The following is a 12,500-nucleotide window of genomic DNA, read 5'->3' on the forward strand; positions in this document are numbered from 1 at the left end:
ACCGAGTACGACGCCCTACCAAGTGCGCCCGCAACCCTGTACAGGGTCACATCTTCACAAGGCTGGCAAGCGGCATTCCGCTGCGCGCGTGCGTCGTCCGAGCAGTTGCGTGATAAACGACCGTGTCGAAAGCCCAAACACCGCCGAGGCCAGTCGCCGCCGCCGCAAGGGCAGCCACGCAGCCTGGCGAGAGGCATCGTCTCGTGTAGCGTCGCCCCCGCCCCAACTGGAGTGGCCCAGTTTTTTGAACGGGACGGGAACTGCGAAGCACTTAGACCGACGGCGGACTACGACGAGAACGCCTTAAGCTTCGCCAACGTTTCGCCAACTCGTGCGGGAGACTTTTTCCGCTTCGCGGCAAGTCGTCGCGCCGTGCTCTCCGCATCAACCGCGTACGCAGCGAACCGCAAACGTCGGGCGCAGCCTCCTCACCTCCCTGCGCTTTGCGCGCGAACGTTCCCTGTTCGCGCGGCAAAGCCTGGAGGAGGCACGGCCCCGCAGCGTGTTCGAGCGCCCGGTCTACGGGACACCCTGCTTACTTCGAGGGCAACAAGCGCAACGCAAGGCTGCGATCTCGCGCACTTTGCGCACGGCTGGAGAAGCTTTGCTGGCCGGCTTTCGCTCCTCGTGTTTACCGTGCGTTAAAGTTGCGCGTCCGTGGCTCTCGCAGCTCTTGCGCGCCCGGTCGCAGAGAGGAGTACGCAACCTCGACCGCACTTTCCCTGCAGGCTTCCTTCCGACTCGAAGTCCTGCGGCGGTCTCAACGAGGTGCCACATCCTCAATGCAGTCGGTCGCCCCCGTTTCGGTTGGGCTCTGGCACGACGGTCGCCACCGTCTCGCCCTTGAGTGGCCGCTGTTGGCGCTCGCTGTGAGGTGTTCAGCGTGCTGTCCGTGTTGCCGACGCGGTCAAAACGAGTCGACGGCTCACGTTCCCTTGTGCGCCGAAGGCTCTCTTGATATGTGATCCGACCCTCAGACAGACGAAGCCAAGGGAAGACCCAAGGCCGCAATGTGCGTTCAAAGAATCAGTGCTCAGTGTGTCCTGCAATTCACACCAAGTCTCGCAGCTGGCTGCGTTCTTCATCGACCCGAGAACCGAGTGATCCACCGCTTAGAGTCGTGAAAAAGTGTTTGTTCAATTCCGTACAGTCAAAACCAAACGTTTCTGGCACTCGGCCAAACAGTGGCCAAGAAGGGCGCTTTTCAGCGCACGCTTGGACTCCAAAACTCTGCCGCGCCTTTTTCGGCTGCCGCAAATCGAGCAAACGGTGTGTTTCGGACGGCGTTTCGCTTTCGCTACTTGCGAGTGCTTTCGTGGTCCACCCCTCTATAAATACTCGGGAGGCGTCGAAGCCGGTTCTCCAAGCCGGACCCGTAGGTATCGTTGTGTGCTCGCTCTCATTGGCCCGCCTAACCAGAAAATGCCTGCGGTACACCCATTTGGATAAGAGTGCACGCAGATGCGGGCCTCGACGGCTACACATTTCCTCGGGCGGCCGCCTCCCGGCCTCCGTGGAGCGCGGGATGCACGGTCCCATCGACAAGCCTCTCCCGTTTTTACCGTGGCGTCGCGGTTCACCACGGCAGGCGGGTCGGTCTCCTCCGCATAAAAAGGGGGACCCCCGCTTTTTGTTCCACGAAATCGCACAAGCTTTTTTCGCATCCACGGTTTGCCACCGCACACCAAAATGCCGATCCGGCTGCCTACTTTAGCCAACAGGTGGAGCCAGGCGCGCCGTACTTGCGCGGCACTTCCCACGTCCACCGAAGTCGGTGCCAAGGACCACTTTCGGCGCCGGAGCCGCGTACGAGCCTACTCGAGGCGGAAGAACGAAGCCAGCAAGGGCCTGGCCGCAAGTGCGTTCAATTGTCGGGACGTCCAAGTCCCTCGTTCTTCCGTGCTTCCTCTTTCGGCAAGTCGTTGCGGCACCTTCCCAAAGCGCGCAGACCCGCTAATCGCGACGAGCGCGACGTGGCCGTGCCGCCTTTCCCTCGGCAGCAAGCAAAACGCCTGGCAACGTCGACGCTCCCCTAACCGCGATCTCGCACCGTGTTTCGTGTGGCGAATTCAAAAGCCGGCCGGCGCTGCTGCAACCATTACGGTCGGTACGCATACGCCGCGGAGGGCGGGACGGTCATCGGAGCGTGCGGTTCCTCCATCGAGTACTGCGCACCTCGGCCGTCGCATCGCCGTGCCATGACCGGCCGCGCGTCAACGCGAACCGGTGCCAGCGAGATCCCTCGCCTGCAAGAACCGACCGGCAGCCTCCGTCACCCGAGGACGCGGAGGCGCTTGCCGCGGACGGCGGGACGGTATGCACTGGTGCACAGCGGACCCGTCACATCGCCAGTTCCTTGACCGACCGCCGACGCTTGTGCCGTTCCTCTCGTACTTGGCAGTCGCCGCGCGATTGTCGGGTCTCGTTCTTGCACGCTCGAACGGTCGGGAGGGCACTCGGCTGGCGTTTCGGGAACGCGCAGCCTCGCCTTCTACCGACGTAACCACGACTCGCCGTTCGCGCTCCGCCGCTCCTGTTTACAGTACTAGGCGGTCCCGCAGCGGTCGGGTCGCGCATTTCGAGCGCTTCGAGCCACGGTGCAGTGGCGGGTCGAAAGCCGACCTATGAGTGCGTTGCGCCGTTTGTACCCGCGTCCGCCACCTGGCCGACCGTCCAAGGTCGCGGTGTTGGCGTCCGCTGGGCGCAACAATTTGTCACGGGGTGCCGCTCCACATTCAGGCAGCCCCGTGGGGAAAAGCCGACCCCGCGTCCAAACGGGGTCAGCGGCAGAAAGTGTCGGGCGCAGACGCAGCTGAGGCGCTCACCCTTCACAATCCGTTAATGATCCTTCCGCAGGTTCACCTACGGAAACCTTGTTACGACTTTTACTTCCTCTAAATGATCAAGTTTGGTCATCTTTCCAACAGACCGGCGCAACCGAAAGGCCGCGCCGGACATCGGTCCGAAGACCTCACTAAATCATTCAATCGGTAGTAGCGACGGGCGGTGTGTACAAAGGGCAGGGACGTAATCAACGCGAGCTTATGACTCGCGCTTACTGGGAATTCCTCGTTCAAGGGGAACAATTGCAAGCCCCTATCCCAATCACGAAAGAAGTTCCACGGGTTACCCAGTCTTTTCAGACAGGGATAAAGACACGCTGCTTCCTTCAGTGTAGCGCGCGTGCGGCCCCGGACATCTAAGGGCATCACAGACCTGTTATTGCTCTGTTTCGTGCGGCTAGGAGCCGCTTGTCCCTCTAAGAAGGTTGTAAGGTGCTGGGAACCCCGCACCTATTTAATAGGCTAGAGTCTCGTTCGTTATCGGAATTAACCAGACAAATCGCTCCACCAACTAAGAACGGCCATGCACCACCATCCACCGAATCAAGAAAGAGCTCTCAATCTGTCAATCCTCCCAGTGTCCGGGCCGGGTAAGTTTTCCCGTGTTGAGTCAAATTAAGCCGCAGGCTCCACTCCTGGTGGTGCCCTTCCGTCAATTCCTTTAAGTTTCAGCTTTGCAACCATACTTCCCCCGGAACCCAAATACTTTGGTTTCCCGGAAGCTGCCCGCCGAGTCATTTGAGTAACTCAGGCGGATCGCTGGTTGGCATCGTTTATGGTCAGAACTAGGGCGGTATCTGATCGCCTTCGAACCTCTGACTTTCGTTCTTGATCAATGAAAACATTCTTGGCAAATGCTTTCGCAGTAGTTCGTCTTGCGACGGTCCAAGAATTTCACCTCTAGCGCCGCAATACGAATGCCCCCGTCCGTCCCTCTTAATCATTACCTCGTATTCCAAAAACCAACAGAACAGAAACGAGGTCTTGTTCTATTATTCCATGCAAGTTTATTCAGGCGACTCGCCTGCGTTGAGCACTCTAATTTTTTCAAAGTAAAAGCACCGGCCATCTCGAGGCACACAATGAAGTGCACCAAGAAAGAACCGGCATGATGTTCAGTCCGAGCCGTCGCATCGGGTAGATGCACTACTCGTCTGGAACTGAGATCCAACTACGAGCTTTTTAACCGCAGCAGCTTTAGTATACGCTATTGGAGCTGGAATTACCGCGGCTGCTGGCACCAGACTTGCCCTCCAATTGATCCTCGTTAAAGGATTTAGAGTGTACTCATTTCAATTACGGGGCCTCAAAAGAGTCCCGTATTGTTATTTTTCGTCACTACCTCCCCGTGCCGGGAGTGGGTAATTTGCGCGCCTGCTGCCTTCCTTGGATGTGGTAGCCGTTTCTCAGGCTCCCTCTCCGGAATCGAACCCTGATTCTCCGTTACCCGTAACAACCATGGTAAGCAAGTAACCTACCATCGAAAGTTGATAAGGCAGACACTTGAAAGAAACGTCGCCGGCTCGTGGCCATGCGATCAGCACAAAGTTATCCAGAGTCACCACACAATACGGGCCGAAACCCGATCGATCTTGGTCTAATAAAAGCACCCGTTACCCAAAGGGCTCCAGGCTCACTGCATGTATTAGCTCTAGAATTGCCACAGTTATCCAAGTAGGAAGAAACGATCTAAGGAACCATAACTGATTTAATGAGCCATTCGCGGTTTCGCCTTATTTCGGCATGTACTTAGACATGCATGGCTTAATCTTTGAGACAAGCATATGATTACTGGCAGGATCAACCAGGTAATCGTTCGACTGCGCGTCCGTCCTCGCCTTCGGCGGGCCGGACGCAGTCTGTGTGCGGCGGAGGCCACCTTCAGGCGCCCCAACACGCTTATTTTGCACTCCGAGATGACGGCGTTCGAGCTCGCTACGGCACAACCTTCCCGAAAGACGAGTGGGAGCCGTGCGGCAAGAAGCACGTTCATGCTCGCTCTTTTTCGTTGCATCGACTCGGTCGCGCCGTGCGGGTTGCCCAAGCCCGCTGCACTGTCGGTGGACCGGCCGGAACTAGCAACGGAGCCGAGACTGCAAAGCCGCCAGACGACGGGTCACGCCCGCGTCTTCGGCGCTTTCGCATCTGAATCGCCCGAGGACGACACGGAACACACCTCGATATCGTGGTAAAACGGCACCGTCCGACAACCAGCCCCTAACGCATCAAGCGGATGAGGCTGCAGACGACTGCCGTGGATTCCCCTGGAGCAGACCCGAGGACACGCTTGACGAGGCCGAAGCCCGCCGCATATCAGACACCCGGTCGCTTTCGCGTACGCCGCTCACGAGAACCCCCACATAATAGCAGCGATAAGTACCCAGACCTCCTTGGGCACTAATACGAGCGTACTCGAGAAAATTTCACCGCGGGTGTGCCCCGAAACGTGTGGCACGTTGAGCGTGCCACAAGTCTACGTCGCTCTCAAACCCGCCGAGGTCGTAGAATTTGCGACCCTACTCACGAAATTCCCACCGAGGATACGGCCGCAAACGTACCGCACCTTGGGTAGGCCACGAGTTTGTGCAACACTACGCTGACGGCACAGCACCGAGGTCGTGCGCGCACGCACGGGAAAATTCCGCCGCGGTTTCTGCCGAAAACGTGAGGCACCACGACTCTCCGCAAGTTCGCGTCGACTGCGAAAGACCGAAGTCGTGAACGACGTGTCCGCTACTCGCCGCCGACACGCTGGACACCAAACGTACAACGACTCGACGGCGTCGTAGAGGCCCACGACGCGGTTTTCCTTAACGACGTCTCGGCGTGGCACCGACAGGTTAGAACGGCCGACCAACGTTCCCTGTCCGCCGTTCGGCTCAGTCGAAGGGCTCGGCGACTTCGGCAACGCTGCGAAGCCGCACGGTGACGCACGCCATGTCCCCATTTTTTTTTTTTTCTTTCTGCGTCTGCCGGGGTGCCCCTATAATAGCAGCGATAAGCACCCAGACCGCCGTGGGTCGCTCGCCCCGGCTGACGTGGTTTTTCGTACTCCTGCGGCGGTCGCCGTCAAGCACGTCCAAATACGCTACTTTCGTGGGCGCATTCACGCTCTTTCGCTTCGCCGGAGTGCCAGCACTCACTCTGCCAAAAACGGCGAACATCCGAGCGGCGGTTCCCACTTTTGCGTCGGCGTCGCAAACCCCGCCCCGGCAGACGAGGTTTGCCGTACTCGTGCGACGGTGGCCGGCGGGCACGTCGAAAGACGCCGATATCGTGCGCGAATTGGCGCACCTTGGCTTCACCGGAGTGCCGCCACTGACTCCTCCAAAAACGGCGAAGATCCGAGCGGCGCTTCCCACTTTCGCATCGGCGTCCCGAACTCCGCCCCGGCTGACGCGGTTTACCGTACTCGTGCGACGGTCGCCGGCGAGCACGTGGAAAGACGCCGATATCGTGCCCGAATCGGCTCCGTTCGGCTTCGCCGGAGTGCCAGCACTGGCTCGGCGAAAGACGACGAACATCCGAGCGACGGTTCTCACTATTGCGTACGCGTCGCAAACCCCGCCCCGGCAGACGCACTTTGCCGTACTCGTGCGACGGTCGCCGGCGAGCACGTAGAAAGACGCCGATATCGTGCCGGAATCGGCCCCGTTTGGCTTCGCCGGAGTGCCAGCACTCACTCGGCCACAAACGGCGAACATCCGAGCGGCGGTTCCCACTTAGCCGTCGGCGTCCCGAACTCCGCCCCGGCAGACGCGGTTGCCGAGCTCGTGCGACTAGCGACCGCGAAGCCGTCTCGCGACGCCGCTTTCGTGCGCGGCTCCCACTGCGACCTGGGTCACCCGAGGTCGACGAGCAAGAAAGAATGTCGAAAAAAAATTTTTTTTTTTTTTGCGTCTGCCGGGGTGCCCCTATAATAGCAGCGATAAGCACCCAGACCGCCATGGGTCGCTCGCCCCGGCTGACGTGGTTTTTCGTTTTCCTGCGGTGGTCGTCGTCAAGCACGTCCAAACACGCCACTTTCGTGGGCGCATTCGCGCTCTTTCGCTTCGCCGGAGTGCCAGCACTCACTCTGCCAAAAACGGCGAACATCCTAGTGGCGGTTCCCACTTTTGCGTCGGCGTCGCCAACCCCGCCCCGGCATACGCGGTTTGCCGTACTCGTGCGGCGGTGGCCGGCGGGCACGTCGAAAGACACCGATATCGTGCGCGAGTCGATGCTTCTTGGTCTCGCAGGAGGGCCGCCACTCACTCCTGCAAAAACGGCGAAGATCCGAGCGGCGCTTCCCACTTTTTCGTCGGCATCGCAAACCTCGCCCCGGCAGACGCGCTTTGCCGTACTCGTGCGACGGTCGCCGGTGAGCACGTCGAAATACGCCGATATCGTGCCCGAATCGGCCCCGTTTCGCTTCGCCGGAGTGCCAGCACTCACTCGGCCAAAAACGGCGAACATCCGAGCAGCGGTACCCACTTAGCCGTCGGCATCCCGAACTCCGCGCCGGCTGACGCGGTTGCCGAGCTCGTGCGACTAGCGACCGCGAACGCGTCTCGCGACGCCGCTTTCGTGCGCGGCTCCCATTGCGACCTGGGTTACCCGAGCTCGACCAGCAAAAAAGAAGGTCGAAAAAAAATTTTTTTTTTCTGCGTCTGCCGGGGTGCCCCTATAATAGCAGCGATAAGCACCCAGACCGCCGTGGGTCGCTCGCCCCGGCTGACGTGGTTTTTCGTACTCCTGCAGCGGTCGCCGTCAAGCACGTCCAAATACGCCACTTTCGTGGGCGCTTTCGCGCTCTTTCGCGTCGCCGGTGTGCCAGCACTCACTCTGCCAAAAACGGCGAACATCCTAGTGGCGGTTCCCACTTTTGCGTCGGCGTCGCCAACCCCGCCCCGGCATACGCGGTTTGCCGTACTCGTGCGGCGGTGGCCGGCGGGCACGTCGAAAGACACCGATATCGTGCGCGAGTCGATGCTTCTTGGTCTCGCAGGAGGGCCGCCACTCACTCCTGCAAAAACGGCGAAGATCCGAGCGGCGCTTCCCACTTTTTCGTCGGCATCGCAAACCTCGCCCCGGCAGACGCGCTTTGCCGTACTCGTGCGACGGTCGCCGGCGAGCACGTCGAAATACGCCGATATCGTGCCCGAATCGGCCCCGTTTCGCTTCGCCGGAGTGCCAGCACTCACTCGGCCAAAAACGGCGAACATCCGAGCAGCGGTACCCACTTAGCCGTCGGCATCCCGAACTCCGCGCCGGCTGACGCGGTTGCCGAGCTCGTGCGACTAGCGACCGCGAACGCGTCTCGCGACGCCGCTTTCGTGCGCGGCTCCCATTGCGACCTGGGTTACCCGAGCTCGACCAGCAAAAAAGAAGGTCGAAAAAAAATTTTTTTTTTCTGCGTCTGCCGGGGTGCCCCTATAATAGCAGCGATAAGCACCCAGACCGCCGTGGGTCGCTCGCCCCGGCTGACGTGGTTTTTCGTACTCCTGCAGCGGTCGCCGTCAAGCACGTCCAAATACGCCACTTTCGTGGGCGCTTTCGCGCTCTTTCGCGTCGCCGGTGTGCCAGCACTCACTCTGCCAAAAACGGCCAACATCCGAGCGGCGGTTCCCACTTTTGCGTCGGCGTCGTAAACCCCGCCCCGGCAGACGCGGTTTGCCCTACTCGTTCGACGGTCGCCGGCGAGCGCGTCGAAAGACGCCGATATCGTGCGCTAATTGGCGCTCCTTGGCTTCTCCGGAGTGCCGCCACTCACTCCTCCAAAAACGGCGAAGATCCGAGCGGCGTTCTCCACTTTCGCATCGGCGTCCCGAACTCCGCCCGGGCTGACGCGGTTTACCGTACTCGTGCGACGGTCGCCGCCGGGCACGTCGAAAGACGCCGATATCGTGCCGTAATCGGCCCCGTTTGGCTTCGCCCGAGTGCCAGCACTCACTCGGCCAAAAACGGCGAACATCCGAGCAGCGTTTCCCACTTTCGCATCGGCGTCCCGAAGCCCGCCCCGGCAGACGCGGTTTGCCCTACTCGAGCGACGGTCGCCGGCGATCACGTCGAAAGGCGCCGAATTCGTGCACGAATCGATGCTTCTTGGTCTCGCAGGAGGGCCGCCACTCACTCCTGCAAAAACGGCGAAGATCCGAGTTGCGCTTCCCACTTTTTCGTCGGCGTCCCGAACTACGCCCCGGCTGACGCGGTTTACCGTACTCGTGCGACGGTCGCCGGCGGGCACTTCAAAATACGCCGATTTCGTGGGCGCATTCACGCTGTTTCGCTTCCCCGGAGTGCCAACACTCACTCTGCCGAAAGCGGCGATCATCCGAGCGGCGGTTCCCACTTTTGCGTCGGCTTCGCAAACGGCGCCCCGGCAGACGCGCTCGTGCGACGTACTCGTGCGACGGTCGCCGGCGAGCACGTCGAAAGACGCCGATATCGTGCTCGAATCGACCCCGTTTCGCTTCGCCGGAGTGCTGCCAGTCACGGCGCAGAAAACGGCGAACAAGTGTTTTTTTTTTTTTTTTCCTAGAATTTGTGTTATAGAAGGCACATTTGATATCGGACGATAATTTTCAACTTTATCACGCGCACCGATTTTCGTGTAGAGGTTTGCAAGTTTATGGGAATTTCTCCACTTGGAATAATGCGATTTAGTAGTACTACGAGAACTTCATGGATGTACTCAAGGGTACGGGGCAAGTCAGTTACGTCAACACCTGCAGATTTTTTACACTTCAAACTGAAAATTGTTGGTTGTGAGTCCTCGTGTGATATTAAAGGCCGATTCGCTAACACATAGAACAAAGAAAGAAAGGAAGAAAAAACGCCCGCGCTCGCTCAAGAAACCTGGGTTCGCAACAAGTGGCAACAACAAGCAACCGAGCGAGTGCGCCAAAACCCGTGGCGGCCGAACAAACGCGAAGTCCCAACCGCGTCAGCCGGGGCGGCACGGGACAGGAAAAATCACTTCAGCCGGGGCGGCGGGGCACCGAATAAACCTCGTCACCTCGTCGCAGGATAAAAGAGGAAACAAAAAGTCTAAACAGCGTCTGCTGGAGCGAATGCGTAATAAAACAACAACAACAACAAAAAAAAAACACCCGCGCTCAAGAAGTCTGCAATCCTCACAAAAGGCGACTGTGACCGAGCAGCGTCAGCCGGGGCCGTGCGGAAACGGAAAAACCGCGACTACCGGGGCGTCGAGGCACCGAAAAATCCACTTCAGCCGCGGCGAAAAAAAAAAACAAAAAGAAAGACGGAGGGGGGGGGGAACCACGTCTGCCGGGGCGAAGGAAAAAAAAAACGCGTCTGCCGGGGCGAGCCCGGGTGCGGCACCACCGGGAAAACTGTGGCAAACAGACATGGCGATCGAGTGAGTGGGCCGCCAGCCAGGCTCAGCCAAAAAGTGCAAAGTCCGAACTGCGTCAGCCGGGGCGGCAAAAACCGCGTCAGCCGGGGCGGCGCAAAAAACCGCGTCTGCCGGGGCGGCACGAAACCGCGTCAGCCGGGGCGGGGCGAAAACTGCGTCAGCCGGGGCGAAAAGAAAAAAAAAAACGCGTCTGCCGGGGCAAGCCCGGGTGCGGCACCACCGGGAAAACTGTGGCAAACAGACATGGCGATCGAGTGAGTGGGCCGCCAGCCAGGCACAGCCGAAAAGTGCAAAGTCCGAACCGTGTCAGCCGGGGCGACGCAAAAACCGCGTCAGCCGGGGCGGCGCGAAAACCGCGTCAGCCGGGGCGGCACGAAACCGCGTCAGCCGGGGCGGCGCGAAAACTGCGTCAGCCGGGGCGGCGCGAAAACCTCGTCAGCCGGGGCGAGCGAAAAGGGGGGGGGGGAACCACGTCTGCCGGGGCGAAAGAAAAAAAAAACGCGTCTGCCGGGGCGAGCCCGGGTGCGGCACCACCGGGAAGACTGTGGCAAACAGACATGGCGATCGAGTGAGTGGGCCGCCAGCCAGGCTCAGCCCAAAAAGTGCCAAGTCCGAACTGCGTCAGCCGGGGCGGCAAAAACCGCGTCAGCCGGGGCGGCGCGAAAACCGCGTCTGCCGGGGCGGCGCGAAAACTGCGTCAGCCGGGGCGAGCCCGGGTGCGGCACCACCGGGAAAACTGTGGCTAACAGACATGGCGATCGAGTGAGTGGGCCACCAGCCAGGCTCAGCCAAAAAGTGCCAAGTCCGAACTGCGTCAGCCGGGGCGGCAAAAACCGCGTCAGCCGGGGCGGCGCAAAAAAACCGCGTCTGCCGGGGCGGCAAGAAACCGCGTCAGCCGGGGCGGCGCGAAAACTGCGTCAGCCGGGGCGAAAGAAAAAAAAACGCGTCTGCCGGGGCGAGCCCGGGTGCGGCACCACCGGGAAAACTGTGGCAAACAGACATGGCGATCGAGTGAGTGGGCCGCCAGCCAGGCACAGCCGAAAAGTGCTAAGTCCGAACTGCGTCTGCCGGGGCGGCACGAAACCGCGTCAGCCGGGGCGGCGCGAAAACCGCGTCTGCCGGGGCGGCACGAAACCGCGTCAGCCGGGGCGGCGCGAAAACTGCGTCAGCCGGGGCGAGCCCGGGTGCGGCACCACCGGGAAAACTGTGGCAAACAGACATGGCGATCGAGTGAGTGGGCCGCCAGCCAGGCACAGCCGAAAAGTGCTAAGTCCGAACTGCGTCTGCCGGGGCGGCACGAAACCGCGTCAGCCGGGGCGGCGCGAAAACCGCGTCTGCCGGGGCGGCACGAAACCGCGTCAGCCGGGGCGGCGCGAAAACTGCGTCAGCCGGGGCGAGCCCGGGTGCGGCACCACCGGGAAAACTGTGGCAAACAGACATGGCGATCGAGTGAGTGGGCCGCCAGCCAGGCACAGCCGAAAAGTGCTAAGTCCGAACTGCGTCAGCCGGGGCGGCAAAAACCGCGTCAGCCGGGGCGGCGCAAAAAACCGCGTCTGCCGGGGCGGCACGAAACCGCGTCAGCCGGGGCGGCGCGAAAACTGCGTCAGCCGGGGCGAAAGAAAAAAAAAAACGCGTCTGCCGGGGCGAGCCCGGGTGCGGCACCACCGGGAAAACTGTGGCAAACAGACATGGCGATCGAGTGAGTGGGCCGCCAGCCAGGCACAGCCGAAAAGTGCTAAGTCCGAACTGCGTCTGCCGGGGCGGCACGAAACCGCGTCAGCCGGGGCGGCGCGAAAACCGCGTCTGCCGGGGCGGCACGAAACCGCGTCAGCCGGGGCGGCGCGAAAACTGCGTCAGCCGGGGCGAGCCCGGGTGCGGCACCACCGGGAAAACTGTGGCAAACAGACATGGCGATCGAGTGAGTGGGCCGCCAGCCAGGCACAGCCGAAAAGTGCTAAGTCCGAACTGCGTCTGCCGGGGCGGCACGAAACCGCGTCAGCCGGGGCGGCGCGAAAACCGCGTCTGCCGGGGCGGCACGAAACCGCGTCAGCCGGGGCGGCGCGAAAACTGCGTCAGCCGGGGCGAGCCCGGGTGCGGCACCACCGGGAAAACTGTGGCAAACAGACATGGCGATCGAGTGAGTGGGCCGCCAGCCAGGCACAGCCGAAAAGTGCTAAGTCCGAACTGCGTCTGCCGGGGCGGCACGAAACCGCGTCAGCCGGGGCGGCGCGAAAACCGCGTCTGCCGGGGCGGCACGAAACCGCGTCAGCCGGGGCGGCGCGAAAACTGCGTCAGCC

At 61.1% G+C, this 12,500-nt stretch overlaps 2 non-coding genes across 2 annotated transcripts; both read right to left on the bottom strand.

Moving 5' to 3' along the window:
- Nucleotides 1-967: 967 nt before the first annotated feature.
- On the bottom strand, nt 968-1,120 carry LOC142792816 (5.8S ribosomal RNA). Its single transcript, XR_012891228.1, has one exon. It is a non-coding gene; the product is annotated as a 5.8S ribosomal RNA (ribosomal RNA).
- A 1,719-nt stretch (nt 1,121-2,839) lies between these two features.
- On the bottom strand, nt 2,840-4,654 carry LOC142792796 (small subunit ribosomal RNA). The gene has a single exon (XR_012891214.1). It is a non-coding gene; the product is annotated as a small subunit ribosomal RNA (ribosomal RNA).
- Between the last annotated feature and the right edge of the window lie 7,846 nt (nt 4,655-12,500).

The sequence above is a fragment of the Rhipicephalus microplus genome, unplaced genomic scaffold, assembly GCF_043290135.1.
Source record: "Rhipicephalus microplus isolate Deutch F79 unplaced genomic scaffold, USDA_Rmic scaffold_245, whole genome shotgun sequence".
NCBI classification, from domain to species: domain Eukaryota; kingdom Metazoa; phylum Arthropoda; class Arachnida; order Ixodida; family Ixodidae; genus Rhipicephalus; species Rhipicephalus microplus.